This window comes from Pteropus alecto, unplaced genomic scaffold (assembly GCF_000325575.1).
Source record: "Pteropus alecto unplaced genomic scaffold, ASM32557v1 scaffold222, whole genome shotgun sequence".
Lineage (NCBI taxonomy): Eukaryota > Metazoa > Chordata > Mammalia > Chiroptera > Pteropodidae > Pteropus > Pteropus alecto.
The window spans coordinates 2,203,466-2,225,313 of record NW_006433716.1 but is presented as its reverse complement, the minus strand read 5'-3'; the positions used below and the strand labels follow the sequence as shown (position 1 = coordinate 2,225,313).

The following is a 21,848-nucleotide window of genomic DNA, read 5'->3' as shown; positions in this document are numbered from 1 at the left end:
TACAATGAAAACATAGGGTCTCTTTATCCATCTATACAAGAAATATATAATCTTCTGTACAAATGATTACAAATTTTATAGGAATTTGATCTTTAGTTGGTCAGGTATTGCACCAGTTGCTTTTACTTAGTGAGCAGGCAGATGTGGAACCAGAGCTTTTACAATGGTCAGGAAGGAGGAGTGTAGGGGCATGTACTGTGTGCTATGTACCTGACATAAAACCCCTGATGTAGGTAGCATTATCCTTATTTTACTAATGAAGGAATCAAGGCTGAATTGGCTAGCCTGCCTTCAAATGTAACATTCTGATGGATTATCCAAGTTATTCAATTTCATACATCAAACCATAATTTTATTTTTCTCTACTTTCACTGTTTGTGTGTGTTGGGTAGGGGTTATCTGTATGTGTGTACGATATGATTACATTATATGTTACACAGCTTTTAGGAGCTACAAGGAAAGTATCTCTCTTAAAACACTGTAATATCTTTTAACTTATTTTTCAAATTTTCATTGAATGATTGAATCTTGCTATTCAATTAATAACGGTGAAATACTGAATAACTTATCACAGAAAATAACAAGTTTTTGCAACATAAAATAAAATTCTATTTCATACTGTCTATTAATTTTCATCCTGTAGTAAATTTATTATGTATTCAAATGATTCCATTTTAAAAGTGCGAGCTTGTTAATGAAGGTCACCAGAAGAAGAGACCATAGTCATAGCTGGACAACTAAATAATGCACTTATTATTACTTTCCTCTCATCCTTTACTCAGGATGTACAAAATAATTATTGCGGTCTATACATTTAAAACATGATAGTAAAATATCTAATAATTACTGGGCACGTGCTGTGTTCCAGGTTTATGCTAAGAGCATTGTGTGCATTATTCTCTTCTCGTTTCACTCTCATGGCACTCTGTTGAGGAAGATACTATTAATATGCCTGTCTTAAAGATAATAAAAACATGGTTTGATCAGGTTAGAAAATTTGCTCCAAGTTCCATATCCAGAAGTGGGTTTAAGATCTTGACAGTTGGACACCAACATATATACTTAACTATTACATCACCTGCGGTTCCAGACGTTAGTGGAAGGAACACGCAATTCAGAATTGTAACTAACTCATCTTAGCAGCTTTGTGGATTTTGTTACTTTTTATTCATAAAACAGGGATACTCTGTGGAGAAAATTGCACCGCGCATGAAAATGCTTTGCAAATTTTGATACTACTCAAATAAATATAATTTATTCTTTTCTTAAACATGATTTTCTAATTTATAATAAGGGAAAACTGTGTAGACATAAAAAGATCGGTGGTTGCCAGAGGTTGGAGGAGAGGGAGGGATAAAATAAGTGGACAAAGAGAATTTTTTAGGGCAGTGAAACTACTATTTTTGATGTTATTAACGGTGTATACATGTCATTATACATATATCCAAATCCATAAAATATATCACACCAAGAGTCAACCCTAATATAAACTCTAGACTTTAGGTAATTATGATGTGTCAATGTAGGTTCATTAATTATTAACAAATGTACCACTCTGGTGGGGAAAGTTGTTAATGGGGGAGAGTATGCATGTGTCAAGGTAGAGGGCATATGGGAAATCTCTGAACCTTCCATGAAGTTTTGCTGTGTCCTAAAAATGCTCTAAAAAATAAAGTCTATTAAATAAAAATGCCTAATCAAACTTTTTGTTTGACATGAAATTCTAATCTAAAAAGAAGTGAAAAACAGGAAAGTTACTTAAAATTTCTTTTTAAAAATGCATAGCACCTAATGCATAGAATAGTATAGATTTTTATCATATGGGGCAACATTTTTCTTCTAATGGCTTATCTAAAGGAAAACTATGGTGTTAAAAACATGACAAAAATTTTTGGCTAAAGTTAGTATGGTGATGACAGAAATAGCCCTTTCCATATTTCAATGAAAATACTGATTAAACTATATTAGAAGGTAAAAATTCTGAATAAGTTATCCTGAAAACAAAAAGTCAACTGAAAAGCTATTAGAATTTATGCAAATTTCCAGCAAAATGATAAATTTAAAAATAAACGTATAATAGCTGTGATATTTACATACAATACATAAATAGAAAATATCTTTAGAAAATTATTTTTAAATTAGCATTCAAATATATAAAATGCCTAGAAATAAACTGAACAAGAAATAAGCCAAATGTTTTACAATGTATGAAACCTGATTATCTGGATCAATGGAGAGACAGACCTAATGCCTGATATTAAATATTATAAATATAATAATTATACATCAGTCTGAGAAGACTCTAATGAAAACACAGTAGTGTTTTGATACCATTTAGTAGTAGATGCCACACTCTTTTCTTGTGTTGTTTCAATTTTTTAAAAAATAGCTTTATTGAGGTATAATTGTTATGTAATAAAATGAGCATATTTAAAGTGTATAGTTTTATATTTTTCAATACATGTACACCAATAAAAATGTCACCACAGTCAAGATAATCAACACTTTTATCAAACTGAAATTTCCCCATGCCCTTTGTAATAATTCCCACCCTTCCTTCTCTCCCAGTTCCCCCTTCCTCAAGCAAATATTGATCTGTTTTCATTTTTATTTTCTAGAATTTTGTGTAAATGGAATCATGCTCTGGACGATTTTTTGAATATATTTTTTTATCACTCATAATGATTTCATCTGTGTTGTGTATCAATAGTTCATTCATATATATATATATTGCTGTGTAGTATTGCGTTGTAGGAATATGGCACAACTTGTTTATCTAGTTACCTGTTAATGGGCATTTGGATTGTTTCCAGTTCTTGGCTATGACAAAGCTGCTATAAACATTCATGTATAAGTGAGTACTTAAGACATGGAGAATAGGGTGTACTTCTTCCTAGGTGCTAAGTGTTATAATTGATGGTAGTGATAATTATATTGTCAACTTCCATTAAGTACATGTTAAGTGCCAGATACCGTGTCATATCCTGTATGTTAGATATATTTTACATGTGTAGCCATAACAAGATAAATTGAAAGTTTCAGCTCAAGCACCAAAACAATAAAGTTGTCAGATCCTCAGCCGAATGTGAGGCCACCTTAGAGGAATTGTCAAATTAGATATAATGAGTATTGTTTCCATGGCTATGGGGTAAAGATTTCTTCTTATAGTGAGTTGAGAGCACACCATGACTCTATCTACTTTGAAAGGTATAGAGCTTCAACTGGACTTCTTGGAAGGCTTGATATGCATTCCCTGCAATTGAAGGACCCTATGTCATGATACCTGACCACACCCGGGAAAGCTAAAGCCAAATTTGGCTGGACAAAGTGGGGAGGTAGGAGACTACTGTCAGAAAGTAACAACACACTGAGCACGATGGAGAATGATGTGACCTGGAGTTTAGTCTTGCCCAGGGGCCCCTCCTCAGAGGGTTAGAGGACTCCAATAGCAAGTGTAAGTTGTGAATAACTGGAGAACCAGGGCTGAGCCTATAGGAATGATCAGGAGGCTGCAGTCGGAGAGGCTGAGCAGGAGGCCCCTGAGAAGCCCCCTGAAGGCACACGCTTGCTGGAATATCTGCCTGGCCCAAATAAAAAGCAAGTAAGGACTCTCTTGTCCTGACTTTTCTTCCTCCACACTCTTTGACCTTGGGAAGATTAAAGAAGCAGCAGGGGATTTGAAGAAGAGGTGAAATAGCTGAGCATAGAAAGACCAGGCGTCAACTTACACTCTCTCCCTGAAGGCATGCAGGCTACCAAATTTAATCGCTGAAGCAAGACAAGGCTTTGTGACTTAAAGTTATTGTAGAATTACCTGTTACCAAAAATGTAAAGGGAATTGCTTTCTCTACTGGGTAAATTTCAAATGGGCAGTGGGTGGCAAACATTAAGTTACAATTTTATTATATCCTGTGTCATTCTTTTTCAATGTATTGGTTACACATGAATTAATAGCTCACATAATCCATAGCTTCTAAAATTTGACTTATTGAATACAAAAATCTTAAGCACAAATATTCATGTGAGAAGCAAGACATTTAGCTGTTAGTTGAGAAATTCAGAAGAAAATAATTTTTGCTCCTCAAATTGCCATGAAACCAGCATCACAAACAGCTTAGTGCTGACCTGCGTTGGGAGATAAAATCTAGTCATATTTCAAATAGCAAGATTTTAGAAAGCTCTTTGCAGATAAAAATTTAAGATGTGAATCCTTTGAGAATTGTTCATTTCATTTCTGAAAATGCCACTGTTCTAGTCTAGGTTCATATCAGCTAACTGCATGTCTTTCTCTGGAGCTTGCTGTTTGTTTTTAAGCAGGAGACATGAAAAATGAGGGTTTGGTATTGAGATGTAACTTGGTCACAGTAGAATGATCTCCATCTAGTTATATCACAGAGCTAGCAGAGCCTTAAGAAACTAGAGACAGGGCTTTGAAATGACAATTGCAAGTATAATGAAACAGTCACTCTTTTTACCCAAAGCTTATGAGTAAAGACATTTTTCCTGGCAGTTTTTCTTTTCTTTGTATCAGCCACTGACCAAAAAAAAAAAAAAACTAACTACACACACACACACACACACACACACACACTCTCTCTCTCTCTCTCTCTCTCTCTCACACACACACACACACACACACTCACACACACACACAATTCTGAGGCATGTATGTGTGTGTGCATGTGTTTTATTTAACAGTTGGGGTAAAATTTAACTTTACATAGAAGTCATTCTTGGCCAGGTTTATCCTAAACTTTCTACATACTAGAATTTCGTATTATCTTTCCTAAATATGAAAATGAAAGAAATTCTAACATATTTCTTATCTAAATGGCAATGCAAATCAAATTTCAATAAACTGTTTTTTTACGTTTAAAATGTGTTCAATATATTTTATCCTGCATATATTCTGACCAAGAAAATTCTTAGCAAGCATTTTTTATTCCTACTCAAAGTGAGATAATCACAGAGAAGTTTAAGAAATCTTTCGTATAAAGTAGATATGATTATAACCATTTAGAAAAAACGTGTGTGTGAGCAGGCATGCATATTTTCAACATACTTGGTTGGATAGGAAATATTTTAGCATATTTAACATGAATATTTTTATGTAAAAAAATCTTATATTGCCCTTGTTTCTAGTTTTAATTGCTTTCCTTATGTTTTTAATGAGTTTTCATTAATTTTATAATAAAAGTAGCTATATGGTTACTTTCAGAAAAGATATTTTCAGGAAATATCACAACCAAGCAATATATTGGTTGAGATACGACAACATTTAACTAGCCAAGAGCTAATAAGTCTACATTTTTAATTGGAGAAATATTTGAAATTTGGAGAAAATAATTATATTTATAGATAAGATAAATTGGAGACTGCAAACTCATCATTTTCCAAATGTGTGAACTGAGGTTCAGAGCTCTAAATGGTAGGGCCTAGAATTCTTTTTGTGTCAAGATATTGTTTATTCCCTTGAACCAAGTTGATCATACTATTTATTGTTTCATTATTGAAGCACTGCTTTGAAATCAATATGGAGGAGCTTGGGTGAATTTTGATAAGCATTTGTCCATATGCATAATCTTTTGATATTAATGATGGAAATGGGCGAGTGTACAGTTCCAAAGTAGTTACTTATATTTTAGTAGCAAATGTTTTCTTAATTTTTCCACATTTTTCACACTTAGCAGTTTTGTATTAAATTGATTCTCAATTTATATCTATTGGGTCATATTAACTTGGACTTATGAAATGTTTTTTATGGATGGTTTGAGATGGAAGTCAGTGTTATGAATAATATAGGTTGTAGATAAGGAATCAAACTTAACCAAATTTTCTAATGCATGTGGTACTTAATAACAAGATGGCCGGCAGATGCAATAACTCTTTAACTGATTTGGCTTATGTTTAATGGTTTAGGATTATATTAAGTCAATTTATTTGGAGTTTGTGAGCCTAAGGTTATTTTTGTGTGCTGTTTATAGAGGATATGTACCCAAGGGAAATAGAAGAGCGTGTATACACACACACAATAATATTTATATATTAAATAAGTATTATATACTTATATATACTTATATGTAACCAAACTTATAATCATACTTATCAAATACTTTATATGCATTGTTTCATTTGAGCCAAAAACAATGCCATGAGGTAGGGAATATAATTAGCATATTACCACTGAGGAAACTGAGGCTCAGCAAGAGTAAGCAATTAATCTGCCTGATTTCACAGAGGTCTACTCATTTCCAAAGTTATACATGCTATTTTTCATTGACTTCCTGCTTAAGATATCAAGCAGTTCAGAAAAATTCTATCATATTAATAATCTATTGTCAGAGTTGACAGTTTTAAGATATACATGATCTTAATCTATTCACTAGAAAATCATGGTCAGTCTTAGTTCATGGTAGAACCTTAACCTTAAACATCAAGAACCAGCTTGTCAGGAACAAGGTATCATAAAAGAGCAACCTGCTTGAAGGAATTACCAGAGTATGGTGGCAAATTTTGATATGGGTTTTTAAAGTTGCTAATTATATTATTTAACTCACTAGCTCATGCCCTGTAGGGATGAAACACATTAAAATTACTGTACTCTGAGTATTATTGTGGTGAGCAAATGGCAAAGACACATTTCCTTGGGATGTAATTTTTTCCTTTATACAAACAATATTCTCCTTTATTGAATGAGAACAGATGGATGAAGCTTCAATATAAATACTTATTGCCCATAGTAATGGATGATTTTATGAGACATTCAAATTGGACTTAAACAAGGGTGTGAGTTAGTATATCTGCTTAGCTTGATATTTTTATTCTGACAATAAGAATTTCTATGAGAAAGGGTGAAGCTGAAAGGGCAACTGAGACCCCTTTGAGTGAATTAGTATTCCTATTACATTACCCGTGTGGATAATATTCTTTACCTCTTATGTGACCCTTACAAATTTAATTAAGTGTGATGGCTGGCCAGCATGCAGATTATTTCTGCTGTAGAAAAACTTGAATGTTTTCTGCCTATGGACAAAATATTTGTGGAAATTCCTGTTAATTTATTTCACTTACCCAAATTTTCTAACTTGAGGTGTTAAAGTAGAAGAACAAATTATATCTGTTGCCTTGCTATTATGTGGTTCATGTCTATTAACAGTAATTCAGAAATGTGTGATAATACTGTATGATCAAGGCTATTGGAGATATTTTATAAAATGTGCTTTTAAAGATGTTTCATTTTAAACAAACTTGATATATAAAAATTAGATGGAGGTTTTATTTTTTAATTGAATTTATTTCTCTTCTCTCCACCCGACTCCTCGTACAAAATTAGGGATCATATTCCTTAAAGTAAACTTAAAAAAGAACCACAGCTAATCCATGTAATGAGGTACATTTTTACTAAGACATCAACACTTGGATGTTTTCTATTGAATGCCTAGTTCTAGTAGAGTTTGTTTTCTCCTCTGAGCAAATCCTATTCTTCTCAGCATCTTGGCGCATAATATTGCACTTACAGTATACTTAACTACATTTGATGATTTTGAGTTATGATATCCTTCTGAACCAACCCTTCCTACTGCCATAGAAGACTCTATATGGCTCTGGAAAAATCAACTAGTGCTGCAGTGTCTCCATTTCCCCATCTATAAGAAATTATTAACAACACCTTCACTGTGATGACCAGCAAGTACTGTATTTAGAGAAGCTGTGTGAGCTCTAAATTTTGCATTATTATTTTTGGAGCCTCACCCTATTCTAGACCCACTGGCTGCCTTGCTGTCTCTAGAACACACCAGTCTTCCTTAGAGATCTTCCAGATACCTACATGCCTCACTCCTTTATTTTCTTTATGGCTCTGCTCAAATATGACTTCATTGCAGAGGCTTATTTCTGTGGTTCAACATAAAATGACCCACTATTCTCAGCTACATTCGTTTTTATCTCTTTAGCCTGCTTTATTTTGCTTTACTATCATGCAATATTGATTGTTTATTTTCTTCCCACTAAAGTACTAGCTCCATGAGGGCAGAAATTTTATCTTATTTGTTTATTGCCACATCTTTAGAAGCTATAGTACATGTATGTAAATGAGTGACTAAGTTAGGCTAGGAGTAGAATATCTGAGTCCCAGTCCTTCTTCACTATATTAACATGGAAAAACTGTCAATTATTTTTGCATTTCATTTTTCTCACTTGTAAATAAAGGTCAATATAAATTTTTATTTTTCTCTCAGTATTTGGAGGAGGAGAAACTTACTTATGAGCACCTACTGCTGGGCATGCATTGCTACAAGTTACTTCCATAAATTATCTAAGCTCTATATCAAGTCGATAAATGGATATTAGTATTCCCATTTTACAGATTAAGAAACCAAAGCTAGAAGAGTTTGTGACACTTGTAAAATCTAATATAAGAAAGTATGTGAAATAAATATTAATGATATAAAAGTCTTTTTTATTATAGGATACTTATAATCATCAAACTAGCAAAGAAATTAATGAATAGCTATTTGGTATAAAACCATTCTATAGTTTATTAGATGGAAATGATATTTGGTTAGGTTAGTTTCTCCATTTTTATAACTTTATGCATGGACAAGGAATAAATAGGACAAAAATAATTTATTTGGCTATATTACCATTGGTACTTCCTATTGAAAGTTTTAGGGTTACTACTTTTTATAGAGATCTGTTACAACTTGAGATCAATAATTCCCTAAACATTCTCTAAACAGACTTTTTATAGTATAATTTTTTCAGACCCACTTAATTTTTTTTTTCAGTGAAGGACAAATGACCACAACTATTTTGATGGTACTTTGAAATTAATTTCTACCTTGTATACTTCTGAATAATTTTAAATTATAGAATGTATATGTGTAGGACATATACTATACTCAGGATACAGACAACCTTTGATAAGCATATTGACTTATAGGCCTTTTGTAATATCTTAAAAAGCTTTCTAATGTCTGTAGCACAAGGTTTGACGAATGTTCAAGAAACTCTTAGATGGAAAATGCTTCTTATACCCAAGCCTTTTTGGCCAATTCAGATACCTATATAAGAGGTCTGGAAATTCTTTTAGTCAAAGAAGAGGTCACAGAAAGCTCTTTCAGAGAGAATTTTCAAATTTAAGTGGGGAGGAAAACACAAAATAAAATTCTCTATAGAAAACCATTTAAATGACAAGATATCTGAATTAGTCTCTCACAAAGGCTTATTGGGTAGAAAGGGGAAAATTGTGGTCTCAGTGAACTGAGTAAAAAGGAACTATTTCTCATTCTAAGTGCTTTATATTTCACATCTCTTTATTAAAAATTTGGAAGAAATAATTATAACTGGGCCTAGAGCCATTTAGAAAAACTGAATGATTAATTCTTATTGTTTGTTTTTTTATACCAAGCCAAAATATTTTATTCTATTCACCTAAATGGCTTTAGGCCAAGCAAGCAATATGGTAAATGAAAAGTTTGTCATGTGGAAAGATCTTTAAAAATTAAGCAATTTTTTCATTCTTAATAATTAATTTTAAGAAACCCAGAGATCTTGTTTTAGGTATATTGACAAAATTGAATTATCTTTTAGTCTTGACTCTCCAGTCTTAAAATATATGGGAAAGTTCATTAGAAATGCACATATGATTTCCATTGATTTCTTTGAAGAAGGTATTGAGATGCTTTTTAGTTTCTGTGCTACTGATCTTAGGTCTGTCGCTTTGGACATGCTGTTTCAGATCCTCTGGGGCCGGTTTAAATGAAATTGGCCAAGTGAAAATGACAAGAAGAAATGCTTTTTATTCTCCTCTAGTGTTAAAAAAAAAAAAAAAGGTGGTGGGGACATGAGATGAATGAAGGAAATGAGTACCAGGCATCAGGCAAAGGGTGGGTACAAATATATTGCTTTATTTTTCTGATAGAACAAATTGGTCATACAAGAAACTTTTGATATCTGTCTATTACTTTACTTAATTATTCACTTGATGAAGGCGGTGTGAAATAGTATTTAGTAAAGATGAAAAAAACTATTTTATTAAGTGAAAAGGAAAGTAAGTATTTGCCATACTATCGTATATTTATTGAAATACTTGTTCTGGTGTTCATTAGAAATTTGCAGCTACACGTACTGAGTGTCAATTAAGAGGAGGAATAAAGTGAAGGTAAGATAGGATAGGGATGGGTGTGTGTATATGTGTTTGTGTAGGAAAAAGTGATTTAAACTATAGTTTTAGAAAATGGAAGAAGGGAACTAGATCCAAGTGCATATGCACCTATTTTCTATACAATGATAATGTATTGAAAACTTAAATAGAGGAAACATCTATTCTGGAGACATTTTAATGTAAACTCATCAGCTAACTCTGGCCTGTGGACTAATCAATACGTTACCCTTATGATTTGAAAGGAAAATATGCTTGGCCAGCAAGGATGCTTTAGGAAACAAAACCAACCAAACAAAAATGAAAGGAAAGTTCACATTGTTTTTTTTTTTCTTATCATACCTTGCTTTTTCCACGAACAGCAGTATCCTAGCAGTTTTTATCTGAAACATTAGCCTGGCCCAGTAGGTGTCAGATTAGATATACATTACTCCATTATCTTGGTATACTACTCTGCATCAAAGGATCTATGGACTTGGTGAAAGAGAATAAATAAAGGATATCTCTTTTCAGTTTTAGAGTAGCACTTTTAACATTAAGAAAAATCAATAACTGAATTGACTGCATTCAGTAGGGAGCATTATTGTTTCCCATAATGTATCTAATGCATATCATTACCAGAGTAATCACATTATTATCTGCCTCTGCCTTGATGCTTGCTTGGCTAGATATGAAGCTAGAGCTATTTGTAAAGTAAGGTTTTCTCCTCTTTTGCAAAATTGCTGCAAATTGTATTCTTCCCATTTTCTTTATTAGTTGTTTGAACCATCCAGAACCTCTGAATTCAGATTAAGTGGCTTGGTTTGTTGTGGTTATTATTTTTGTCCTTCAGGATTTCTTATTGTCTCTCTTCAAATTAATCTCACCTTTAGGAAATAGGACAAACCATTTGTGGTTCATTGTATTGTCTGGCGTGGAAGATGGGGGAGCATAAACTATATGTGGGAGTGGTTTTATGTTTCTGAGACATCTTTTAAAGTCATTAATTGCAGAATGATGCTGGAATATGTTTCACATGGTTTTGCGTTCCAACACTCCAATGCAGGGGGCTTAGTCTAAAAACAATGAAGAGTATCTCGAGACTAGAATATATTGTTTTTTTTCTGTCTTTGATTTTAAAGGGATAAAAGATATGCCTCTATTAATATTTAGAGACGCGTTTAACTTAGTTTAACTATTTCATCGATAAGGTTCATGATATTTAACTAGTTAAATTGTGTGAGCCTTAGTTTTTAGTTGTATAGTTGGAGTTATACTAAATTCCATGGTACCTCTTTTTGTTGGAGATTTAAGACAATGCATGTAAGGTACCTGGCCAAGAAGAGCACAAGAGGAACTCTTCCAGGTGACAGTATAACAAAAGTGGTGTATATTACAAGTGGCAATATAATAAAAGGTCAGTGGAACAGAAAAAACTCCCCAAAAGATGACTGAAATGAATTCATATGGAATATGTTTTTTCCGGGAATTCTTTATACTTCAGTACTGAAATTGCTGATATCTGGTTAAAGGGATAAACAGTGGGAAGGGAAAATAAATAGAATGATTTAAAAATATGAACCTCCGAATGTACAGGATACAATTAGGGCTTCTCAAGTACTCGACATTGCAGTCAAACTGAGATGACTTTGCATTATACGGGAAATAAAGGGAATATGCAGCTGGACTAATTCATCGGCCTGGCTGAGAGGCTTCAGAGAATGAGAAGACAGCTTTGTTTGGTAAAATAATTTTTTTTCAGGACAAATTGCTTTTTCTCTGGACTTTTGATCCCTCATATCTCATTTCACTTGCATACTAAGGATAGTGTTTCTTAAGGGCAGATTTCAGAGTTTTCTAATCAGAAATACAAATCACACATCTCTCTCCCTCCCTCCCTCTTTTCCTTCCTTCCTTCCTTCCTTCCTTCCTTCCTTCCTTCCTTCCTTCCTTCCTTCCTTCTTTTAATATGATGCTCCCTCCCTCCCTCGCTCCCTCTCTCTCTCCCTCCCTTCCTTCCTTTCTTCATTCCATAGGCCTGTCCAAGATATAGATGATAATTGATCTCAAGAAATTTGAACTTTGGCAACAAACTACTTTATGCTTACTTGGAAGTAATTATTTAGTTACATACAACCACTTGTCCATTCAATTTGTGGAATCAGATTAAGTCATAAAGCTGCCAATATGTTCCATATTCAGTTCTCTCTATATATTATGGAAAGGTAAATAAAGTACTTGGGAATGAAAAACCTCTTTGATTTCAGAATTCAAGTGTATTGCTCAATTTGGAACTGGCAAGGGATGCAGATGGACAAAGGAAATGAATGTAGAAAATGGATGTTCTAATTTTCCTTCTAGTCCATATGGAGAAATTTAAAAGAATCATGCTTAGGATTTCTAGAACAGCCAGTGGAACTTGCAATATGATGAGCAGACATTACTAGGATGTGTAGGAAAGGCTTTTGCTATGATTCTTAACTTTTAATCTATGTTCCACTGTAGTTTTGTGGTGTGAATATATTTATTTATGTTATTATATGTTACATATATAAAATATATTCAATATACTTTAAAATATATATTAGACATTTAAAAATATATATTAAGTTGTATACAATACAACTAAAAATGTAACTGTAGTAGAAGTTACATTTTAGAATTTCTCAATCAAGTTTGCAATATATGAAAATGAAAGTATAAGAGAATATATTTGTGTGTGTATGTGTGTGTTTTTTACTTGTTTTGTTTAATTTATTTGTTATTTTCCTGAGGAAAGTGTTTCAACAGATGCAGCAGATTGATAGTAAATGGTCTTTCAACCCAGAACAAAAATGTAACAAGTAACTCTAATCAAGTAAACTTAGCCTCTGGTCAGTGAGAAAATTCAGTTGTTTTGTCAAATTTCAAAGTCAATAGTGGCCACTCCAAATTTGACAATAGTCGTAAACCAACAAATCTGAACATATTCTCAAAGATCAGAAATTCTTTCAGTCTAACACAAATATTTCAGAATCTGGGAGGGGAAAAAAGGTGAATCAAAACCTCAAAGAGAATTAGAATGTTTCATGGTAGATACATGAAACCTACTTCAAAAAAAAAAAAAGGGGGAAAGTTACCAAATATCAGTAACAAAGTTACTACTGAAGATAATGATTTTCAGTAATTTGGTTTTAACGTTCTTGTACTTATGAGTGACATATTTATTTTGTATTTACCTAATGTAGCTAATGCATATCATTCAATGGAAGTATCCCCAGAATTAGGAACTCCATTGTTTAAAGGCCTTGTCATCTAAAATTCCCAGGACCAAAGGCCTCAAAAGGCATTGTCAGTTTTCAGTGGTTAAAAATTCTACTTTTGCTATCAGACACATGTACGTCCAGACTCTGACTCAGTCAGTCTGCATGAGACAAGTACCTTTTTATTTTCAGAAACTCAGTTTCCTCATTTTTGCAACAGGTATATTCATAATGCCTGTTTCATGGTATTTAATTATCCTTTTAGGATAGTTACCCTTCTAGGATAATTAAAAAATTATAGGATAATGAAAACACTGCAGCTAGTGACTAGAATAGAGTAACCATTGAATGTTCCTATTATAGTATAAAATATAATAGCTAACATAGCTATTATGAATCAATGTTTTGGTTTGGACTGGTTAACTCATTTGTTTAATAACGAGATTACAGCCTTACAGAAATCCATATATAGAGTCCACATATTTTTATGAAGCATCTATTCTATGTAAGTTACTTGGCTGGTTTTATAAAATAAGAAAATTAATATGACATCATCCCTTTTATTATGTAACTTATAATGAAGCAGGGGATAAAGTGGTTATTCACAAGTAACTATAATATAAGGTAAAATTGCGATAGTCAAAATCAAGTAGGAAAGCAGTGTTCTGGTGGTAAGAAGAAAAAGGAGATACCTCTGACTTATTGGAAGGCAATCAATAAACTATAACTATCATATTTACAATAGTTATTGCTTACTCCAAATTCAAATCATTCTTGCAGAGCTAAATAAATAGGTCTTTTAAAATATAGAAGTATCACAAAATGATTTATTAAACCTATTAACAGCATTCACATGAAATCTCTTTTGTTAAAAATAAATAGAGAGGAAAGTGAAAGAAAAACTATTGGTATAAAGTTAAGACTATGACTATATTGTGCTTAAGGCAAGTAGAACTCATTGAGAAGAAATCTGTGACTGATTAAAATAAGAGCTAGCCTATTAATCATACAATACATTAGATAATAAATTGTGGTTGTTAACTTGATATGCGCCATTGAACATGGAGAAAAATATCACATAGGCAGACAAGTGCATCAATGTATAACGATCTAATAGTTTGTGGATATATTCTTTTTGTAAATATGTCTGCGGTATATCCAGTGTCTTACTGAATTGCCCTGTAAAATAAGGTTATGCTTTAAGTCACAGAGATCAATGTTGCAGATTTTTCAACACTAAGAAAAAAATCATACATTTTATTAGAAGAAATGGTGAGATAGAAATGAACATTTTTCACTCAGAATGTGTCATGATATTTCATTCAGTTTTCTAAAGGAGCTCTGAAGATGTTAGATTAAAAAAGATGTTTCAAAAAAAGAAAAACCAATGACATATTCCACTGACAGGTAATCATATGAACTAATTTCAAGGACCAGTTTAAACCACGAACAAGAATATTTAACTGTCTGTGCTGTATAGATCTAGTGAGCATACCCTGAAAATGCGCTGATAGCACAAATGGGAGAGAATAGAAAAAATGCCACATTCTGTAGACCATTACATTTTATAGAAAATAATGATAAACTTTAAAAAATGTTTGTTTTAGTAGATATGAAAATTTAATATTTAACTGATTGTTAAACATAGTTTTGACCTCTCTCATATTTTCAACTTGCTTTGACAAAGTAACATATATCAACAACTTACACCAAAGTTTCATTATGAGTATGGTCTTTACCTGTGCTATCCAATGTGGCAGCCACAAGCCACATGTGGCTATTGTATACTCGAAATGTGGCTAGTTTGAATTGACATGGGCTTTAAGTATAAAATACACATCAAATTTCAATGCCTTAATTAAAAAAAGAAAAATATCTCATTTGGATATTTAATAGAATGTATCAATTATACCTGTTTTAAAAAATATTTTAAAATATGGCTTACATTTTATATCTGTTGGATAGTGTTGTTTAATGGGATTCATGAAATAAACCACTGATAAAGGAAATAAAATTCTGAACAAAGTATCTTGATCTCCTCAGAACTATATAAAAATGGTTCATTTTCTTACCATAAAACTCGTTTAAGTTGTGTATAAATAGTTGTATGTAAATCATATAATTCAAAATAAGTTATTTATTAGAAAAAGGCACAAGAATAATAGATTATAATTATAAATGTATAGAAAGATAACATTGCAAAATCAAAAATACTAACATATATTTAGTTACACATTTGTTATCTGAAGGGAAAATCCTGTCTGTGGTCCTGCAACCATATTAATATAGATATTTGCTTACAAAGAACACTCTTCCTTCAGATAGTTTGAGAGTTTGTGGAAAATTTGTTTTCTCACTGAAGAATTTTAAATGGAATCAATGCAAATCAATTATACAAGAATCTTTGCCCAAGCCCCTCCATCCATCCCCATAAAAACAAGAGAAAACAAAACAGTACTCTTTCTCCCACAATAAGGCTGTATAAACCATCTGTTCTTTTTCCTTTTCTTTTTTTTCAAGGAATATATTTGCCAACAGGGGGGTCAATTAATGAGGGAAGCCCCAAATACAGTCATAAGCAAGAGCAACACAATAGTGACTTTCAGGATTTTTTGCTTTGGAGTACTACAATTGTCTGCCTTCGTGTTGATAACTTAATAAATCAATCTTTATTGCCTGAAAGAGTTTATATATAGATCTCAAAGTAAATCATTTATGCTTTCATTTGCATTTTTTAAGATTAGTCCTTCATTTATATTTTTAAAATACTATGCCTCTTTCAGGAATTATCTCCATATAAATTCAGAATGCAGTAGTTGTTCCCTGAGGCAGGAAGCCATCATATACCAGGAGTCACAATCAGACGGGGATGCATTCTGGTGTTTTGCATGCCTGTGTGTATGTGGGGGCGGGGGGAGGTGGTGGTGGTGTATTATCTCAATTTGTGTCCTGTCCTGTGGAAGGTGTCTGTAAGAACCACCATTGGGCTTTGCTGTGTGCTTCAGATCTGAGGATTAATCTCCAAGGACCTGGAAAAAAAAAATGCAACTTTCGAAAGTTCAAAGCAGAAACAGCTTGTGGATTCTAAACTTGTGCTGTACAATATGGTAGCCAGGTGCCTCGTGTGGCTATTGAACATGTGGAATATAGGTACTGTGACTGAGAAACTGAATTTTTAATTTTATTTAGCTTTAATTAAGGTAAAGTAAAACCTGACACCAGATTCAGTGGTTGGAAAACTTTAAAGCATGTTTAGGACAACTTTGGATTTAGTTTTTCACCTTTTTTTGGTATATGAATACATATGGTACATTTTATGATATATGAATGCAGATCAAATATTTCTAATCAAATTTCAAATTGAGATGTACTGAAAGTATAATACAAGCCAGATTTAAAGACTTAATACCTAAATAAATAATTCATTAATATTTTATATAGATTACATGTTGAAATGACATTAGTTTGCATATTTGGTTGAAATATATTATTAAAATTATTTTTACGTGTTTTCAAAATTTTTGTTAATGTGGATACTAGAAAATTTTAAATTTTAAATGTGGTTTACATTATATTTCTAATGAACAGTTCTGTCTAAACCAAAGAGGAAAACACATGGAAATATCCTTGAGATACCAAGATCATAAATGGGGTGTCGTGACAAGAGTGAGAAACTAATTACGAGATGGTAAGAGTAGGTGGCAAATAAGAGACAGATCCTACACTGACCTTACTGTGTTGGCAGATGGGTAGCATGTAATGCCTAAACTGGTTTAAGGGTTCAGGATTGAAAACATGATTTTTCAGCTTTTTTTTTTTTAATCTCATAATCAAAACAATTATGTTGTTGCCTTAATAATTTTAATTATATTTATAATTAAATATAAATATTTATAGTCTACGTCCATGCTATCCTGAACAAGCCCGATCCCGTCTGATCTCGGAAGCTAAGCAGGGTCGGACCTGGTTAGTACTTGGATGGGAGAGCACCTAGGAAGACCAGGTGCTGTAGGTGTAAAAAATAAAAAAGTTAAGGGATTGTAAGCTGACAAGGTCCTTGCCATCTGTGAGATCAACCAAGGGTTGCCTTGTCTAAAAAAATTAAAAAATAAAATAAATATTTATAAATATAAATTAAACAATTTTAATTATATAATAGTTTTATTTTAAAAAAGTGTTATTGCATTTCCATCTCCTTTTTGCCTCCCACATGGTACCGAGTGCATTACATAAAGATATTGAAAGGATTTTACCACAATCAACCCTTAAAATAAAATACACCAGAATTATAGGACAGGAAAAAGAATGTTAAGCAAAAGTTCATTTCCAAGAGTAGAAATCTAATGAAGCAGTCATATGAGCCACTTTGTTATGTAAAATCTGTTTCATAAACTAAGTATTAGATTGATTAATCCATTGGACAGTTTGCAACAAACTGTATTAAATTATGTTCACCGTGGAAGTCCTAGTACCCTCATGTTGAAGTCAAATAGCCTTCCTCTCCACGTAAGTAAGATGCAGGCTCACTGTAGAAAAATCAGAAACACCAACAAACAAAAAGGAAAAAATAATAATCACTTTTAACCTATACCACCCAGAAATAATGACTGTAAATTTGTCTTGCATCTTCTTTCAAGGAGAGACAGTTGGTTTTTAGACAGAGTTTGGTGTGTTTTAATAAGCACTGCATCACAAACTCTGTGTTTACTACTTTCACCCTTTTCTTTGAACTGTCTTTGGACTGTTTTTATAGTCCAGACTGAGGTTATCGGTAATAGAAACAACTTAATAAATGATGTCTTGTTGGCTTGAAAATGTTATTCACATAGATTTCCAAAATGCCAAAGATAAAACCAGGAAGTTTTTATTTACTAGAAAATCTTGTTGAACATTTTCTGACACTATTAGTAAGATAAAGAGAGTGCAGATGAAAGAAAACATGAATTCTGAGTCCTGAAGAGCCTGTGGTTATTAGTACTTTCAGCAGAAATCATGAAGGGCCACCTCATCAGGCAGATTGATGAAGCCTCATTAGGAAAAGGCTTAAAGTGTTTTGAGACTCATGCTTCACAGAAAGCCCTGTAATGGTCCAAAGTGGATGCTAGACAAATATGCCTACCTGCCAATGCTGCCCTTTGATTGGAAGGAGTTCTTGTTTTCTCTTTAAGAGGAAGATGTGCATGCAAGTGTAAAATCACTTGGCAGTTTTAGCAGTGCTACATCTGGGAATGCAAACCCACAGAACTGAAGGTAGTCAAACTCGTTGAGATGAAGTGAAATGCAAAGTATTCTTAGTCTATCCTTCAGATATTTATTTCCATTCCCTGAATGGCTCAGTATAATATTTCAGAACCCCTCCGTGTTTATTGATTTTAAGACTATTAAGTACCTGAATACCAACATTTCTACTGCCCCTTACCCAATTCCTACCTTATTCTCATCATTAGAGTAACTTAGGGGATATACTGCAGTCTTTGATCTCTGAGGTAATTTCTGGATTTAGATCAATGCCAAAAGTTCAGACAACTGTTAGGAAGTTTGGGGTTTCTTCAGGTTTCTGGTCCAATTGGCAATAAGGCAGGCTGGTGGAGAATTGTCAACCAAGCTCCTCTGAGGTACAAGGTGAGGTACCAAGAAGTGCCCTTGAACTAGGTTTCACACTAAGAATGTATGCACTTGATTTGAGAATTTGATACTTATTCTAATTCTGATCTAAACAGAATTACCAAACAATGTTAAGGTAGCCTTTCTTTCATGGCAATGTTGAACATCAAACTGCAAGAGATTTTAAAGATGAGGACTGAAGTTAAGGTAGACAGTATGGTAGACATAGTCTATGTGGTAGTATTAAGAATATTTAGAGTATACTCAATTCCAAATAACTGCATTCATCAATGTTCTCATTTACATATTGGTACTTTCATCCAACTAATATTCATCTTTTCTGTGCCAGGTATTGCAAAGAGCTCTGTGAACAAACAGCAGACATGATTTCTGACCTCTGGGAATCAGACATTAATTCATAGTTGTAAAATATCCCTAATTCCTACAAAGCAAAGAAAAAAATAATAATGGATGATGATTCAGTATAGTTGGAAGTGCTAACATAATGTGGGGATTCAACAAAATCTTCCTTGAGCAAGTGACATTTAAGCTCATGGAAAGTTTTGTGATGCATTGCTAGATGTTGGAAATATGAAGATAAATAAGGCCTAATCCCTGTTCTTGAGAAGTGTATGTCTAGGAAAGAGACATGCAAATCAGTAATAATAGTCTTCTGTGAAAAATGCTCTATAAAAGCATATGCGTTGTAGTAAATCCTGCAGATTGTGGGTAATTAATTTTGTCTGACCATCTCAGGAAAGGCTTTATGAGATGAGATTACTTTAGATGTGGGTTTTGAAAACTGAGAAAAATTACCAAGCAATCAAGATAGGGAAGAATATGGCAAGTAATGACTTATTACCAAGAGTAAGAAAGAGCCCAGTGTGTTTGTCAAACCCTAAGAAGGGAAGGCTCAAAGGCAGTTGATCAAAGGTGAGATTATATAGAGAGCAGGATGGTAAAATTTAAGGCATACCAAGTGTTGTGTGAAAGAGTTAATAGTTCTCTTTTAGGAGTGGAGGAGCCATTGGAGTATTTTAATTAGAAATTTGAAATCAATTTGTGTTTTTAGATTGATCATCTGAACATAAAAAGGAAGGATGGATTTGGCTTCTGGAGAGGCTGGACTCATGGACACTGATTAGGAAGCCATTGCAATAGAGAGGAGAGAAGGACTTCAACTGTGGCAGTAGCCAGGGAGATTTAAGAGATATTTAGGAGTGAAAATCAATGCTAATTGAAGAATGACTGGCTAGGATAGATGAAGGAGAGAGAGGATTCCAGAATACATTGAGATTTGTACCTTGTAGGTAATTAATGGTATTTACAGAGCCAGTGCTAGCTAGTAGAAAGTCTTAAGATTTGAGATCGGAATTCTGGCTTTACCACTAACCAAGTAAACACTTGAAATGTTATTTAAACTCACCAAACCTCAGTTTTCTCATCTATGCAAAAATGATTTTAAATAATTTTGTAGGATTTGTGGAAAGATACTTATGAAAATGCTTGGCAAAATGCCTTGCCTATAATCTACATTCAACACATATTTTTTTCACAAGGACTGAAGGACTGAAGGATACTTTGGATTAGGATGAATGTAAGATAATGAGTTCAATTTTATGCATGCTGACTTTAAAGTTGGTATTTTATGTGGAGACGTATATATCCAGTATGTATTCAGAAATAGAGGTGGAGAACTTGGGGGGTGGTGGTGAAAATACAAGCCTAAGAACTTGGAGATGAAACTATTTAGGTGATAGTTGAAATCAAATGAGATTCTACCAAGTATAAATTAAGGAAAGATTTCTTGAAGTGAAATCTCTGGTGCTCAGTATCTAAATAATTAGAGTAGGAAGAAGAGGAATGAAACAGTGGAAATGAGACCAGAACCTGCCTAGGACAAGAGGAGTACTTTAAGAAGGGAACTCTGACAAGTCTTAGAACTGACAAGTAACTTGAGGAATAAAGAGACTTCTTTTAATATAACAGATAAGTGATCACTGACAATCTTGGAGCAGTTTCCATATGGTGGTGAGGAGCAGAATGCAGATTGTGGTGAATTGAGGGAAGAACAGAAAATGAAAAAATAATTATGAAATATAGAATTCCCTTTTAAGAAATTTGGCATGGAGGATTGCAATGGTCATTAGAAGTGGTACGGGATGAGGAAAAGAGGCTTTAATTTATGGTAGTAGACACTGAGTATTGAGGAAGAGGAGGTAGATAAATGATGGTAGATAAATAATGAAGGGATGTTCTAGAAGAGGCTACAAGTTAGGAAATGTAAACCACAAAACAATTAATCTGCCTTGGAAGAAGGTACAAATTCTCCGAGTCAGAAAGAAATAGAATAAAGTTAGAAAGACTATTAATATTTGAACATTAAGAAACTTTCAATGTCAATCCAGCTGTTATATCTTGTTAGCTAATATTTTTTGTGTCCTAATAACTTATGTTTTAAGTTCTTTAATTATATTGGCTAGCACCTTTTAATATTATCTCTAGGTAAAATGAATTATTAAATTTTCACTCAGTACAAGCTAAGTGAAATCTCACCTCTGTCCTCTTTTTCCAGAAAACAAAACAAAACAAAACAAAACCCAAATTTGGAAAATACTGATTAATAAAGTAGCCCCAAGAATGACTGGATCTCAAAAATTGCACTATCTGTACCAGGATCTTCAACTGTCAGAGAAATATGTTCCCCTAATGATTTGTATAACCTAGGGAAATGTTAGAACTAAATATCATGCGATATTTAGGTTGACGTTGGGATGTTGGGGTATATGTTAGCTCCTAACATGTAATTATTACAATAATGAAATGATTCGTATTGTTTCACTATTGTTATAAATGAGTTT

At 33.0% G+C, this 21,848-nt stretch overlaps 1 pseudogene; it reads left to right on the top strand.

The window, feature by feature from the left end:
- The first annotated feature begins 17,279 nt into the window (after nucleotides 1–17,279).
- LOC112476995 lies at nucleotides 17,280–17,398 on the top strand (annotated as a pseudogene).
- Nucleotides 17,399–21,848: the final 4,450 nt, after the last annotated feature.